We start from the raw sequence: 15,995 nt of genomic DNA on the forward strand, positions 1-15,995 counted from the left end.
GCATTCCTATAGGATTCATGCACTTCATTTATTCGCTATCCTATACACTTCTACTTTATATTCTATCCATTTTTGTGAGGACTCGCAAAATTTACTTATTTAATCTCCTATTTTTAGCTTATTTAATTATTTATTTGGTCTTTTACTCCGAATATTATTTTCTAAGCTCTTGAGACCTAATTACATGAAAATATAGTTTCATTATATTTTTAAAATGACTTGTTTCAAAAATTAATTTTCGGAAGCTCGTTTAGTGAAAATAGTGAACACGTCTTTGGAAATCTTGATCGATTGAGAGTACAATAGGTTTGAAATATTGGAGACATGTACAATGGACCTAAATTAGGCATTTTAATGTTTAAATACTCAAGTGATAGTTATTAGTACTATCGTTATAAGAATTTCTCGGAAGTTTCGCGTTATCGCGCTTAAATTGGAGATACGCGTTTTCACACGCGCGATTTAAATTCAGGAACTTTAGACCCTTGTTTCGAGACAATTAAGAGTGAATAATGTTTATATTAACATGAGTGCATTAGAGGTTTAGTGCACTAGTGAACCAAACGCGCGAGAAAATCGAGCCTAAAAACGTGCCAAACGAGCCTTACAAGAGTTGACTTTGGAACAATTTTTCACCACACATTTAATCTTCTTTGAGAAGCCAACTTAGATCAAAATCACACTCTCTCTTCTCTCTCCTCACAGCCGGCCAAGCTCCTCTCTCTCTCTAACTCATTTGCAACAAAAAATTCTGCACACTAATCTCAACCAAAACTACCCCAAATCACCTCCAAATCACACCAAACTTGGAGACCACTTAGCAAACCTCTTGGAGGTTGGATTTAGCTAACAAAAGGCTGCATCTTCACGGGTTCTTGGAGCTTCAAGAGGGCCGAAATTTCTGATCTTGCACACCCAAGGAATAGGTAATGATCAACCCTTGGATTCTTGTCTTTTGGAATTTATATAGCAAGATTAAGCTCATGCATGCACTTAGTTAGCTTGTTTATGGTGAAAATGAAATGAGTGGGCTCTTGGTATTCCCACACTTGGGTTGTTGTTGCTGATTTAAGGATTAATGTTGGATTTAATGGTAGTTTAGTGGTTATAATGATGAGTTTATGGAGTGTTATTGTTGGAAACTCAAAGTAGAGGTCTTGGCAAGAATTTCCGAAAATGCCCCTGTTTTGTTCGGCCATAAGAAGGCCCATTTTTGGTGATCTATTGGCATGAACCTGATGTATATATGTTATATTATGTGTGTAAAAATTTTCGTTGGAAAACATTAACGTTTGGTGGGTCAAATGAATTTTTCTCCTAGAAGTGGCAATCTGGAAATCTGTTCCGTATTGCACTGTCCAGCGTTGGCATTTTGGCTATAACTCTGTCCTCGGATGTCGAAATCATGTGCCGTCGGTGGCGTTTGAAACTAGACATTCCTAGCTTTAATTTGGTATAAAATGTACGTTCTGATTCCTTGTGAGCAAGCCGAACCAAATGTTTTAAGTTCGCTGTCCTGTTGCTCTGTTCGTCTGGAATGAAGTGTTCAGGCAGCAACTTGATGCCCGAATTTGAACCAGATGGGTGCCGAATTTGGGAATGACTTCTTCTATGATGTTTTAGTACTATGAATGTATTTTCCAACGGCATAAGCCATGCTCAATTTCGAGCTATATTGACTGAGTTGTGACTGAAACAAGTGGACTGCTCTGTTTTGGAAAACCCTAATGTTGGGACTGGTTTGGAACCAAATCTTGGAATGAACTTGTTAGTTGATGTTTTTGATATTAAACACTTACCAAAGATATTATGGGTGTATCTTAGACCCTTATTTCACAAATGAACCATGGTTGGATAACTTTCTTGGTTAGACGATTGGAAATTTGGAAAATGAAAGTCAAAGGCAGATTGCCTTATAATTTTCCTGAACTTTGGTTGACTAATTAACTATCTTACCGAAAGTATTTTTCCCTGAAGTTTGATAGAGTGGTACCTTTCATATGGGAGTAAAATACTGCCAATTTTGGTACCAATCCAAGTTCGTTTCGATACCGAATTAAATTTCTAGTGTTGGAGGTTCAAAACTGGAAATTCTTCTTCAGTCTTGAATCTTCCTCAACTTGGGGCTACTATATCTTGGTGCTCGAAACTCCATTTCTCAATCCGCTTGTATTGTTATACTCTTGGATTGTAACACTATTTGATTTCCAAATTTCAAAGGTTAGTTCAAAACAAGTGAATTTTACTGAATTTCCAAAATTGGCCAAAAACCAACCTTGAAACTGTCTTAGTATTCTACAGCTGTAACTTTGATCCAACTTTTGAATACCTTCCATTTGGAATCATGGGAAAGTGTCTTCTAGAAACTTGTAGTACTCGGAATGTAGTTTCCAATGGTATCAAGCTTTCCAATTTTGGACCTACGTAGTGCAAGATACGATTTTTCTAGAATTGACACCCAAAGCTAAAATTTGACAATTTCTTAGAAATGAGATTTTGGAAACTTACCTTCTTTTCTCGATACCGATTGAACATTTTTAACTCGATTTCATGAAAAATGTTAGTCTCTTTCTTTAGACTTTAAAACTTTACTCTTGAGCCTCGATTATTAATAATTAAGGCCCAATTCATGAATTCCCTTTAGATTGTACAACCTTCTTTGATAAGTAGGAGTTCTAAGTGATAGTGTATAATAGTTAATGGTTGTTTACTCAGGCACTCGAGGGAATCTCCAAGGGGAACTCGGAGCGGACACCTAAAACGCTTGTTTGAAAACTACTCGCTTGTTTTGACTAGGTGAGTGTTCCATATAGGAATACGTAATTGAATAAGTCTAGGACACGCTTATTTCATGATTATTAAGTGCTATGTGTTAAGTATTTACCATACTCATGCCTATTTAAGGAATGTATACTTGCATTGTATATCTACACGAATTGGTTAAATCATTAACCATATCAAATGACCATATGAACTCGATACATGCTTAACTTGCTAGATTGTTTACTTAGTCTACTTGGTTTTGAAAAATGGAGTCGAGTGTGTACTTTATCGCACTCGTTCTCTTTTGAGATGAATAATTCATGCTTGAAAATACTCGAATAACATGACTTGGTATGCTAAGGTTGCATACGTCGTTGGAGTGAATCTCCTCGACTCTCACGTGGTAAAAATGGGATAACGGCCAATGATGGCCTATGCATATGACCAATGCTTGTCAATTAACCGTCAACCGTGAACAGTTAACCGTTAACCGTGAACCGTTTACCAACCCACATGACTACCTGATTACCTGACTATTTGCTCATATGATTTTTAATCTATATGATTATTCGATATCCGTGAATTATATGCTCCCATGAAATCAACTTGTATTGCTTACGTGCTTACGTGCTAAGTATCCACTTGATCACTTGATTATCATGAATCACATGTTATATGAAGTTGTCCATCATTGTTAGGCGAGTGTGTACTTTATCTCACTCGACCTACTCAAATGATGAATTTTACCTTTTGTCGAATTACTTGATTACTTGTGCATGTTGTAAGCTCTAAGCTGAACTTGGGCCCTGCCTCGGTTACTGACCTACTCGAGCCAGGACTGGGCTCGGTCGGGTAGGTTGGAACCCTGGACAACCGTTTCGGTATACTCGAGTATTACCACTGGAGGGATAAGGTGATGGCCAGTCAAACCGAGGGGATCCGGAAGTCATAAGGTGCAGATGACCGACAGAGTTCCACTGGAACACCGTATCCTACAGTATATGTTTACCTTGTATCATAATAATTGTTTCGTGCTAAAATGCCAACATGAAATCCTGAGCTATGCCTGTAATAAGCTCCAATCACTCGTGAACTATACATGCCAATGTCTCATACCATGATAAATGTCTCAAATTACCGTACAAAGATTATCACCTCATGATAACATGCCATTGTGTAACCTTGAACCATGCATATGATATGCCCAACTTACTTGATTTATTTGAACCGTTAGAGTGTCTTGGAACCTCACTGGGCTGTGTAGCTCATTCCACGTTGTGGTTTTCTTTTACAGGGTTCGAGACCAAGGGTACTCGTGAGTAGTACTAGAATGTTTTCTTTTGAAGACTTTAAGTTATATTATAACGGATGGCTATTGTACCATTTTCCGTTGGGTTGTATTTAAGCTTGAAAGCTACTTAGTTGTAAGTGTGAGATATTTGAAGTACCTTAATTGTGTATTGAAGTTAATTAAAGTATTTCGAGCTCTTGAATGATGGATTGTAGTGAGTCCTGGCGAGAGCTGGGCAGGCGTCCCGCGGATACCCTTTGGTTCGCCTTTGGGAGAAGTGGGGGCGTCACAGTTGGTATCAGAGCTTAGGCTTCAGATCTTTGTAGTGTATCCTAGGCTTAAATGTTTAGGATGCCGGACTGTGGGACTGGTTTGAAAGTTAAAAGATTGCTTGTAGCAATGAAATTTAGAGCCAATTCACGTGGTCTCTACAAAGGAGCAAGATAGGACCAAGTGGTGTTATGGTCCTTACTATGTGATTGAGTAAAGGCTTAAGTGCCCTTCTAGAAATGTAAGCTGTGAATCATGAATATTGTAGGTTGTAAAACCTTTATCTTGATAATTGGAGGGAATTTGATATGTATGTTGGGTAGGAATCTCGAATGTGGTGATTTACTCTTGGGACCGGCCAGCTCGAGTTGTGAATTACCTTATTTCGGATTCTTGTACCCGAGTACTTGAGAGTTGAGGGCAACCATAAGGACTTTATATCTCCATTTTTGGGGAATAAGAATGAATCGATATTTCATGTGAATGGTTACAGGAAACCAATAATTGTTTGGTTAAGATGGTACAATAATTAAGAGTGGAAGATGGAAAATATTGTAACTCAAAAGATCCTTGTGTTGGGATTGAAATCGAGCATGTTAGGGAATGAGAATCGTCTAGTTCCAATAATCTAGTGAATCCCTACTTGTGATCTTTTATAGTGAGACGATGGGAGTAGAACTTAGAGTCTGCGCCTTGAAGATGAATGTACTTGTGATGATCACTTGTTTATTTTGCTATTGACTTTGACTTGGCATGAACTTTACTTGGCCATAATTTGTTTTATGATTTAATGAACTCTAGTTTGTGTTTACTTGCATGGTGATAATGTTATTTGTGTAAGTGACTTCATCCTTTTTAAATGTTGCTACTGGTATATGAGTATAGTTCAATTTTAACTAAGTGTGAGGGTTATGCATGTGCGTATAGATTAGTTGTGAACATGGAAACTAGAGGACAACGAAAGGGACGTCAACCTAGACAACCCCGAAATGAAAGAGTAGCTAATGGGTCCGATATTGATCAAAACGTTGAGCTAAGTGCTGGGAGAGGAAATGACCAAATGGGACAAGTTTTAACTCGCATGACGGATATCCTGGAGCTCTTGGTAGCTCAACAAGGTCAAGGTGTTGGACAAGGAAACCAACGTGGAAATCAAGAGATAGGGGAGGATCGAGCTTTAGAGCGGTTTCAAAAATTTTCCCCGCCCAAGTTTGCTGGAGGACCTGATCCAGAGGTGGCTGAGAATTGGTTAGAGAATATAAGAAATATATTCGATGCCTTGGATTACACAGAGGAGAGACAAGTCACCTTTGCTGTATTTCAACTTGAAGGAGCAGCCCGAGCCTGGTGGAATGTTATAAGAAACAAGTGGGAAAGAGATCAAACCCTAAGGACTTGGATAAACTTTGTACGTGAATTTAATGAGAAATTTCTTCCTCCACTTGTCCAAGAAAAGAGAGAAGATGATTTTATAAAACTTCGTCAAGGAACTTTGAGCGTAGCTGAGTATGAAACACGCTTTACAAAGTTATCTACATATGCCCCAGAATTGGTGGCTACTGAACGGAAGAGAATAAGAAGGTTTATCCAAGGATTAGATTTGGAAATCCAAGATGCCCTTGCTGCAGCACAGGTTGAAACATTTAGTGACGCTCTCGAAAAAGCGCAAAGGGTAGAAAGCACAAAATCTCAACTGAGAGCTCTTCAAGCAAGGAAAAGAGATGCATCTGATAGTACACTAGGAGGAAATGGACCACCACCCAAAGTTAGAAAAGAAGTGGATGGAGTAGGACTGTTATTTCCTGCACCACTCATGATAAAGGAACCAAAAGGAACTATGTCGCGAGGGACTTCAGTAGAACAGACACGATCAAAGAAAACCTCGCAAGCCAGTCAGGTCACAACACCTCGTCCGACTTGTGGATATTGTGGAAGGACGAATCACATTGAAGAAAACTGTTGGCTAAAGGGACGAAAGTGTATGGGGTGTGGGAGTACCAACCATAAAGTTCATGACTGTCCAAGGAGGTATCCACGAGAAACTACTGCTCCACAAGGAAATGGAACTGTCCCTCGACAAGTCAATGGAAGGAGAAACCGACCAATAGCATCTGAAAGAACGCATAACATGAACACACCACATGGTTCAGAGTTGTCTGAAATTACAGAAGGTATGAATTTCGAGGACGAAATTCTTTTAAGGAGGGGAGGTTGTGAGGACTCGCAAAATTTACTTATTTAATCTCCTATTTTTAGCTTATTTAATTATTTATTTGGTCTTTTACTCCGAATATTATTTTCTAAGCTCTTGAGACCTAATTACATGAAAATATAGTTTCATTATATTTTTAAAATGACTTGTTTCAAAAATTAATTTTCGGAAGCTCGTTTAGTGAAAATAGTGAACACGTCTTTGGAAATCTTGATCGATTGAGAGTACAATAGGTTTGAAATATTGGAGACATGTACAATGGACCTAAATTAGGCATTTTAATGTTTAAATACTCAAGTGATAGTTATTAGTACTATCGTTATAAGAATTTCTCGGAAGTTTCGCGTTATCGCGCTTAAATTGGAGATACGCGTTTTCACACGCGCGATTTAAATTCAGGAACTTTAGACCCTTGTTTCGAGACAATTAAGAGTGAATAATGTTTATATTAACATGAGTGCATTAGAGGTTTAGTGCACTAGTGAACCAAACGCGCGAGAAAATCGAGCCTAAAAACGTGCCAAACGAGCCTTACAAGAGTTGACTTTGGAACAATTTTTCACCACACATTTAATCTTCTTTGAGAAGCCAACTTAGATCAAAATCACACTCTCTCTTCTCTCTCCTCACAGCCGGCCAAGCTCCTCTCTCTCTCTAACTCATTTGCAACAAAAATTCTGCACACTAATCTCAACCAAAACTACCCCAAATCACCTCCAAATCACACCAAACTTGGAGACCACTTAGCAAACCTCTTGGAGGTTGGATTTAGCTAACAAAAGGCTGCATCTTCACGGGTTCTTGGAGCTTCAAGAGGGCCGAAATTTCTGATCTTGCACACCCAAGGAATAGGTAATGATCAACCCTTGGATTCTTGTCTTTTGGAATTTATATAGCAAGATTAAGCTCATGCATGCACTTAGTTAGCTTGTTTATGGTGAAAATGAAATGAGTGGGCTCTTGGTATTCCCACACTTGGGTTGTTGTTGCTGATTTAAGGATTAATGTTGGATTTAATGGTAGTTTAGTGGTTATAATGATGAGTTTATGGAGTGTTATTGTTGGAAACTCAAAGTAGAGGTCTTGGCAAGAATTTCCGAAAATGCCCCTGTTTTGTTCGGCCATAAGAAGGCCCATTTTTGGTGATCTATTGGCATGAACCTGATGTATATATGTTATATTATGTGTGTAAAAATTTTCGTTGGAAAACATTAACGTTTGGTGGGTCAAATGAATTTTTCTCCTAGAAGTGGCAATCTGGAAATCTGTTCCGTATTGCACTGTCCAGCGTTGGCATTTTGGCTATAACTCTGTCCTCGGATGTCGAAATCATGTGCCGTCAGTGGCGTTTGAAACTAGACATTCCTAGCTTTAATTTGGTATAAAATTTACGTTCTGATTCCTTGTGAGCAAGCCGAACCAAATGTTTTAAGTTCGCTGTCCTGTTGCTCTGTTCGTCTGGAATGAAGTGTTCAGGCAGCAACTTGATGCCCGAATTTGAACCAGATGGGTGCCGAATTTGGGAATGACTTCTTCTGTGATGTTTTAGTACTATGAATGTATTTTCCAACGGCATAAGCCATGCTCAATTTCGAGCTATATTGACTGAGTTGTGACTGAAACAAGTGGACTGCTCTGTTTTGGAAAACCCTAATGTTGGGACTGGTTTGGAACCAAATCTTGGAATGAACTTGTTAGTTGATGTTTTTGATATTAAACACTTACCAAAGATATTATGGGTGTATCTTAGACCCTTATTTCACAAATGAACCATGGTTGGATAACTTTCTTGGTTAGACGATTGGAAATTTGGAAAATGAAAGTCAAAGGCAGATTGCCTTATAATTTTCCTGAACTTTGGTTGACTAATTAACTATCTTACCGAAAGTATTTTTCCCTGAAGTTTGATAGAGTGGTACCTTTCATATGGGAGTAAAATACTGCCAATTTTGGTACCAATCCAAGTTCGTTTCGATACCGAATTAAATTTCTAGTGTTGGAGGTTCAAAACTGGAAATTCTTCTTCAGTCTTGAATCTTCCTCAACTTGGGGCTACTATATCTTGGTGCTCGAAACTCCATTTCTCAATCCGCTTGTATTGTTATACTCTTGGATTGTAACACTATTTGATTTCCAAATTTCAAAGGTTAGTTCAAAACAAGTGAATTTTACTGAATTTCCAAAATTGGCCAAAAACCAACCTTGAAACTGTCTTAGTATTCTACAGCTGTAACTTTGATCCAACTTTTGAATACCTTCCATTTGGAATCATGGGAAAGTGTCTTCTAGAAACTTGTAGTACTCGGAATGTAGTTTCCAATGGTATCAAGCTTTCCAATTTTGGACCTACGTAGTGCAAGATACGATTTTTCTAGAATTGACACCCAAAGCTAAAATTTGACAATTTCTTAGAAATGAGATTTTGGAAACTTACCTTCTTTTCTCGATACCGATTGAACATTTTTAACTCGATTTCATGAAAAATGTTAGTCTCTTTCTTTAGACTTTAAAACTTTACTCTTGAGCCTCGATTATTAATAATTAAGGCCCAATTCATGAATTCCCTTTAGATTGTACAACCTTCTTTGATAAGTAGGAGTTCTAAGTGATAGTGTATAATAGTTAATGGTTGTTTACTCAGGCACTCGAGGGAATCTCCAAGGGGAACTCGGAGCGGACACCTAAAACGCTTGTTTGAAAACTACTCGCTCGTTTTGACTAGGTGAGTGTTCCATATAGGAATACGTAATTGAATAAGTCTAGGACACGCTTATTTCATGACTATTAAGTGCTATGTGTTAAGTATTTACCATACTCATGCCTATTTAAGGAATGTATACTTGCATTGTATATCTACACGAATTGGTTAAATCTTTAACCATATCAAATGACCATATGAACTCGATACATGCTTAACTTGCTAGATTGTTTACTTAGTCTACTTGGTTTTGAAAAATGGAGTCGAGTGTGTACTTTATCGCACTCGTTCTCTTTTGAGATGAATAATTCATGCTTGAAAATACTCGAATAACATGACTTGGTATGCTAAGGTTGCATACGTCGTTGGAGTGAATCTCCTCGACTCTCACGTGGTAAAAATGGGATAACGGCCAATGATGGCCTATGCATATGACCAATGCTTGTCAATTAACCGTCAACCGTGAACAGTTAACCGTTAACCGTGAACCGTTTACCAACCCACATGACTACCTGATTACCTGACTATTTGCTCATATGATTTTTAATCTATATGATTATTCGATATCCGTGAATTATATGCTCCCATGAAATCAACTTGTATTGCTTACGTGCTTACGTGCTAAGTATCCACTTGATCACTTGATTATCATGAATCACATGTTATATGAAGTTGTCCATCATTGTTAGGCGAGTGTGTACTTTATCTCACTCGACCTACTCAAATGATGAATTTTACCTTTTGTCGAATTACTTGATAACTTGTGCATGTTGTAAGCTCTAAGCTGAACTTGGGCCCTGCCTCGGTTACTGACCTACTCGAGCCAGGACTGGGCTCGGTCGGGTAGGTTGGAACCCTGGACAACCGTTTCGGTATACTCGAGTATTACCACTGGAGGGATAAGGTGATGGCCAGTCAAACCGAGGGGATCCGGAAGTCATAAGGTGCAGATGACCGACAGAGTTCCACTGGAACACCGTATCCTACAGTATATGTTTACCTTGTATCATAATAATTGTTTCGTGCTAAAATGCCAACATGAAATCCTGAGCTATGCCTGTAATAAGCTCCAATCACTCGTGAACTATACATGCCAATGTCTCATACCATGATAAATGTCTCAAATTACCGTACAAAGATTATCACCTCATGATAACATGCCATTGTGTAACCTTGAACCATGCATATGATATGCCCAACTTACTTGATTTATTTGAACCGTTAGAGTGTCTTGGAACCTCACTGGGCTGTGTAGCTCATTCCACGTTGTGGTTTTCTTTTACAGGGTTCGAGACCAAGGGTACTCGTGAGTAGTACTAGAATGTTTTCTTTTGAAGACTTTAAGTTATATTATAACGGATGGCTATTGTACCATTTTCCGTTGGGTTGTATTTAAGCTTGAAATCTACTTAGTTGTAAGTGTGAGATATTTGAAGTACCTTAATTGTGTATTGAAGTTAATTAAAGTATTTCGAGCTCTTGAATGATCGATTGTAGTGAGTCCCGGCGAGAGCTGGGCAGGCGTCCCGCGGATACCCTTTGGTTCGCCTTAGGGAGAAGTGGGGGCGTCACACATTCACGTAAATCAAACAACGAGAAATAACTTAAACAAATTGAACAGTTAGGAAAGCGTATAACAACACAAGGTAGGATACAGGGGCTCTCAGGAGCCATTTTCCTCGCTTGATCGCCATTCATCATAGTTGACCCTCCGTCAACTCTCACTACTTATAGTCCATGTAGATCCACTCATTTTAATCCTAACCCGTCACCATTCATACCCCGGTCCCGGGCCCGAACGTCGACTAAGGACGCAGTATACTCGAGATATACCCGTAGATAATTTGTCGAGGGATTCACCCAACGACGTTTTTGTAGTTCGATTCAAGTGCCGAGGGATTCACCCAACGACGTAACTACTTTTAGATTCAAGGATTCACGAGAAAAATGATTCACGCAAGTCACCACTCGAACGGCTAGTGCGATAAAGTACACACTGCTCACTTCGATGGATCAAAAACTCATTTTGCAATTTATCACATATCGAGTCAAGAAAGCACTTAATCCAAGTAGAAAAAGAACAGGCAGGGACACTCACCAAGAGTGGAGTTCAGATATCAAGTTGAGAATCGAATTCCGCGTCCTCGCAAAATCCTAGAAACCAAATTTTGAAACTATGAGTTTTTACTCAGTTTTTAAGCTTATAGATATTGAGGTATATCTAATATACTACTAGTTCACTTTCCCTTAGAAAAATCAAGAATTTCCATAGGTTGAGTCTTGACGAAAGTAGAAGAATTGTTTCCTTTAGTTTTCCTTGGAATACTTTTCTTATAAAAGGTAACTAGTATTATTTTCTTGAAATAAGTCGACAAATCTCTTAATATCCACGTTAGGAAGTTACTTTGAACATTTCTTTAAAGTTACGGCTTTTGCAAAAATTATCCTTAAAACTATTTTTCCTAAAATAGGGTTTCTTGCCGAGCAAGTCTCCCAAGCTTTTCACTAAAATTGGTAAAGCTCGTATTTTGGAACTTTTCCTATAGTTAACAATCCAAGTGCAAAGCTTAAGGAAAGAAAAGAATTAAAATAAGACTTAGAGTTTCCAAAAACTATTTAACTTATTTACTATAGCTATCAAGGCTAATTTGAGCTAAAGGAATTTATCGAGTTGGAAAGTTTTAGGCAAAACCCTAGATATGGAGTTTTATAATATAATACTAGCTGGAAAATATTTTTGATAAATTTTGATCGCAGCTACTCGAGTTCGCAAGGTCGAAACGACTTCCACAGCTCCGACTCCGTTTTGAAATCATATTATGGATCAAAATATGACAAAAATTCACATAGCAAATTACTAGGGCTTCGTCAATCATTAGCCCTAGCTTTAGGCAATTGCAATTCTGAATAAAATAAAATGATCAACCAAGGCTTCATCAATCATTAGCACTTGGTTTCAGCAAACCCATCATAAGCAAGTAAAAATAAAAGTAAAGCCCCAAGACATTCCAGCAATTAACTTCCATCATTCAGTAATTCTTTATAAATTCATTCCAATGGCCAAGGGCTTCATCAATCATTAGCCCTGGACAACATCAATCACTCCCAACCACAATTTAGTCAAGAATTTAAACCGCAAGTAAGCTAAAATCTCAATCCAAACCCAAATTTAGTTTCACAAAGAAACACGACATTCATACTAGACAGTCTACTTTGAGGAGTCACGAACAGCAGTATACATGGCGGAAAAATATAAAATTTCTACAGAACAAAGGCCCATGAGTCTATTTTCATATGCCACTGACGGAACCTCAATCGGATTTTCCTACACCAAGATATATGCATTTTTCCTAGACTGGTCAGTAAGTTTCGAAAATCTGGAAACTCTTGCTCACTTGTGGGAAAGCTCCTTTTTCTCTTTTTAAAACCACAAGGCTTTTTGTCTAACCATCCATACGACTCTAATAGAATTTTAGCACCACATTTTCCAGGCAATTTCAACCATTATAAATTCAAAGAAAGTTTCACAATCAAGCTGGAATTTTTTTTACTCAAACTTTGGCGATCACAAGGAAGATTTCCAGCAGTTGTATATCCAAGTTTTTTTTTTTTTTGTTAAATCTTTCGAGATATCAAATGATTCATTGCCAAACAGCTTTCACAGATTACATGTACATTTTGTCATGCATTTCGAGTTCCTAACACCCCAAGGAAGAATTCCAGGAACCACTTAAAATTTTCCAAGTTCAAGTTCACGGCATTTCCCAAAGAAATTCCAGCAATAACAATGGTTCTAAAACAGGATTTTCTTTGGTTAAAACAGGATTTTTGGTACTCTATTAGGACATGCAAACACGTAGCTAGCTAGTAAAGGTTTCCAAATCAAATCTAGGTTCAAACTACAATTATACTCATCTAACACAAATCCCGAAATTATAACAACTAGTCTCGGATGATCATTCATGAACCAATTTTCTGCTTTCATTTTATTCTCTTGGTTAGCCGAGCTACTTGACCTCATGCAAGCTTTAATTAACATGTTGTTAACTGGCTAATCGCATTTATCAACTCAAATCATCACCATAAGACAGATTGAAAATTATATTTCAAAATTCAAGATTTCGGAAATTTTCAGTTCACAAGAATTCCAATTCACAAAACCAGAATTTTCCAAGTTCCTAGTTTCCTTGTCCAATCGTGCAACTCAACATGCAGGCCCTTAAGCATTTTATCTTCACTTGGATAGTTAGGATTATAACCACAGCTTGTCAAAATTAGGCAAATTAAGCAAATCATTTCTTAACCAGTCACGACAGAAATTTTTTCCATCAAAACAGAATTTTCCTAAGCTTCTTAATACATCATCCGAATGCATAAAGCTATCATGCAAGACTCTAACCATATTAATCATCAAGCTTTCACCCGGCTAATTACACTGGAATGCTCAAATTGTCACGGAAAAACAGAATTACAGCCGCAAATCAGAGTTCCGGTTCACATCAATTCCATTTCACTACAACAGAATTTTTTCCAGGTTCTGATTTCATCATCCAATCATATAAAATTATCATGCATGGCCCTGATCATAATAATCATCCAAGATTCAGTTAGTTAGTCACCACTGTATGCTCAGATTACTCCAATTAATTAAAATTACAAAATCAACTCTCGGCAGTTCGCATAATCAAGATTTCCAGCAGCTTTGATCTTAGTTTTTCCGGATTTTCCTTGGATTATACGTGGATTTAGATGCTCAAGTTCAACATGCAGAAGCTTAGCCACTGGTTAACATTTTTAGTTTCGAAATCGAGTTCAATTAACAACATCTTTCACCCAAAAATTTCCAGAGTTGGATCGATCATCCCAGGTGGCTTGAATGTGGCCAAGTTTTTATTCCATTAAAATTTTCTAACTTATCCTTGCTCAAACGTCAAATGCACAGCTTAATCAATCTCTAATCAGTTGAAATGAAGCTCAGAAATCACCTCAGCGACAGTTCACTTGCGTACAGAAAGTCTGAGAAATTTTCTGTTCTCTCTCGGCTCTTGCCTTCCCGCACAGGTTTGTTGGTTCTGGTTTGGTTGAAGCGGTTGCAACTGGTGGTGGTGGAAGCTGGATGGCAACCGGCTGGCTTTGGAGAATGCAGAAGGGAGTTCGCTCAAGGTTTCTCCTCCTCTCTTCCCTCTGCGATGCTTACGGACAGAACCAGAAATAATTTTTCCGTTTGCTCTCTCGCTCTCACCTTCAGTCGATACTCACGAGGTGAGGCTCTCTCTCTCTCGTTTGTTCTTGGACCGGCACAGATTGAAATTGTAGAGTGGAATTGCAGTTTTGAGGAAGGTTGAGTGTGCAGGAGGGTGGAGTGTGAAGGTGATGAATGAATTGCATTGGCCGAATGGGAGGTGGGTTATTATGATGTCCGGATATTAGTTTGGGTTTGCATGGTAATTTTGTGATATTGTAGAGGGTAATTTGGACATTTCACGTTGTCCTACTAATGACCACTTAGAATCCTAATTCCAATTTAACTCCAAGAATTATTCCGGACATAAAATAAGTTCCTAATGATGTACTAATCTTGCAAGGCTTCTATTCTCGAATCATTTACGTCCTACGCGTAATTAGTATACTTTGTATTATTCTTATCTAAAATTTGTCGGCTTTATATTTTTAACGTTATTCACTAAGTAGAATTAATTGTTGGACTTTAAATAATTTATTCTAAGGTAGTAAGATTAATCAGCTCAAGTAACGTTGATCTAGCGTAGTGGAGATTAAACGTTCTAACGTTTTATGTTAAGGTGATAAAATTATTCCAAATCCAAATGTACTAATATGTTTAAGCAAACCAAGAAATTTCATAACTTAGAAAAATTATATTATTTGTCAGATGAAAGGTGTTTTTACGAACTTATTTGGAAACAAGTGACAGAAATGCTGGAAATTATTAAGGAATAAAAGAAATGCAAATGAAATATGCACTGGTTTATATATATATATTTTTCAGGGTTCTCATTCATAAGCTAATTCCAACATTTTTACTTCAAATGAAATTTGTTAGCCTACTAATATTTTATTCTTGCGAAGGTTCAATTATCGAGATTTTAAATGTTCTGAATGTAATTGTAAAGGATTTCCGCTAACACTTAATATTATTAACGCTTAGACTTGGCTATCGGAACTCAAAGAATTATCCTCAAGGCATTAAAATAATTTACGCCAAAAAGTATTAGTTTATAATGGCAGGAATCAAATAATTTTTAATGTTTTGCACACTTAAACTGTTTGTAACATAAAACTACTTTTACGTACTTATTTAAAAACAAATAAGAAGAAATATGAAGTTTATTGACAATTTAAAAATGCAGGTGCAATACATATATTTTATATTATATATTTATATATATATTTTCCATTGCTTGTTTAAGAACGAATAAGGTTAGGAGTAGAATTTATTACAAGTCCAAGATGCAAAGGCAATACGTAAGTACACCTTTATTTTATACGTATATATCTGTAGGCATATTTTCGAGGTTCTCACAGGAATGAGAGGCACCTCCCACTCACATTGAGTGTGGTACATGCTGCCGCTCAGCACTTACTAGTCAAGTACAAGTATATCAAATCAATTGCAACAATAAACAAGTATATATCATATTAGGGCAAGTGCGATAAAGTACACTCTTGCCCAATCAAACAAATTACATATCCTTAAATCACATTGGTCAAGTATTGAAAACAAGTGTCCAATTCAATCAGGT

At 37.5% G+C, this 15,995-nt stretch overlaps 2 long non-coding RNA genes across 3 annotated transcripts; both read left to right on the top strand.

Moving 5' to 3' along the window:
• Positions 1 to 750: 750 nt before the first annotated feature.
• On the top strand, positions 751 to 4,250 carry LOC140021659 (uncharacterized). Of its 2 annotated transcripts, XR_011825560.1 has the most exons (3): positions 751 to 926; positions 2,716 to 2,796; positions 4,058 to 4,250. It is a non-coding gene; the product is annotated as an uncharacterized lncRNA (long non-coding RNA). The 2 variants fall into 2 exon arrangements; XR_011825559.1 differs by lacking the exon at positions 4,058 to 4,250 and having other exon boundaries at positions 2,716 to 3,094.
• Positions 4,251 to 7,171: 2,921 nt separating this feature from the next.
• On the top strand, positions 7,172 to 9,237 carry LOC140021745 (uncharacterized). Its single transcript, XR_011825691.1, has 2 exons — positions 7,172 to 7,388; positions 9,178 to 9,237. It is a non-coding gene; the product is annotated as an uncharacterized lncRNA (long non-coding RNA).
• Positions 9,238 to 15,995: the final 6,758 nt, after the last annotated feature.

This window comes from Coffea arabica, chromosome 11e (assembly GCF_036785885.1).
Source record: "Coffea arabica cultivar ET-39 chromosome 11e, Coffea Arabica ET-39 HiFi, whole genome shotgun sequence".
In the NCBI taxonomy this organism is placed as follows: domain Eukaryota; kingdom Viridiplantae; phylum Streptophyta; class Magnoliopsida; order Gentianales; family Rubiaceae; genus Coffea; species Coffea arabica.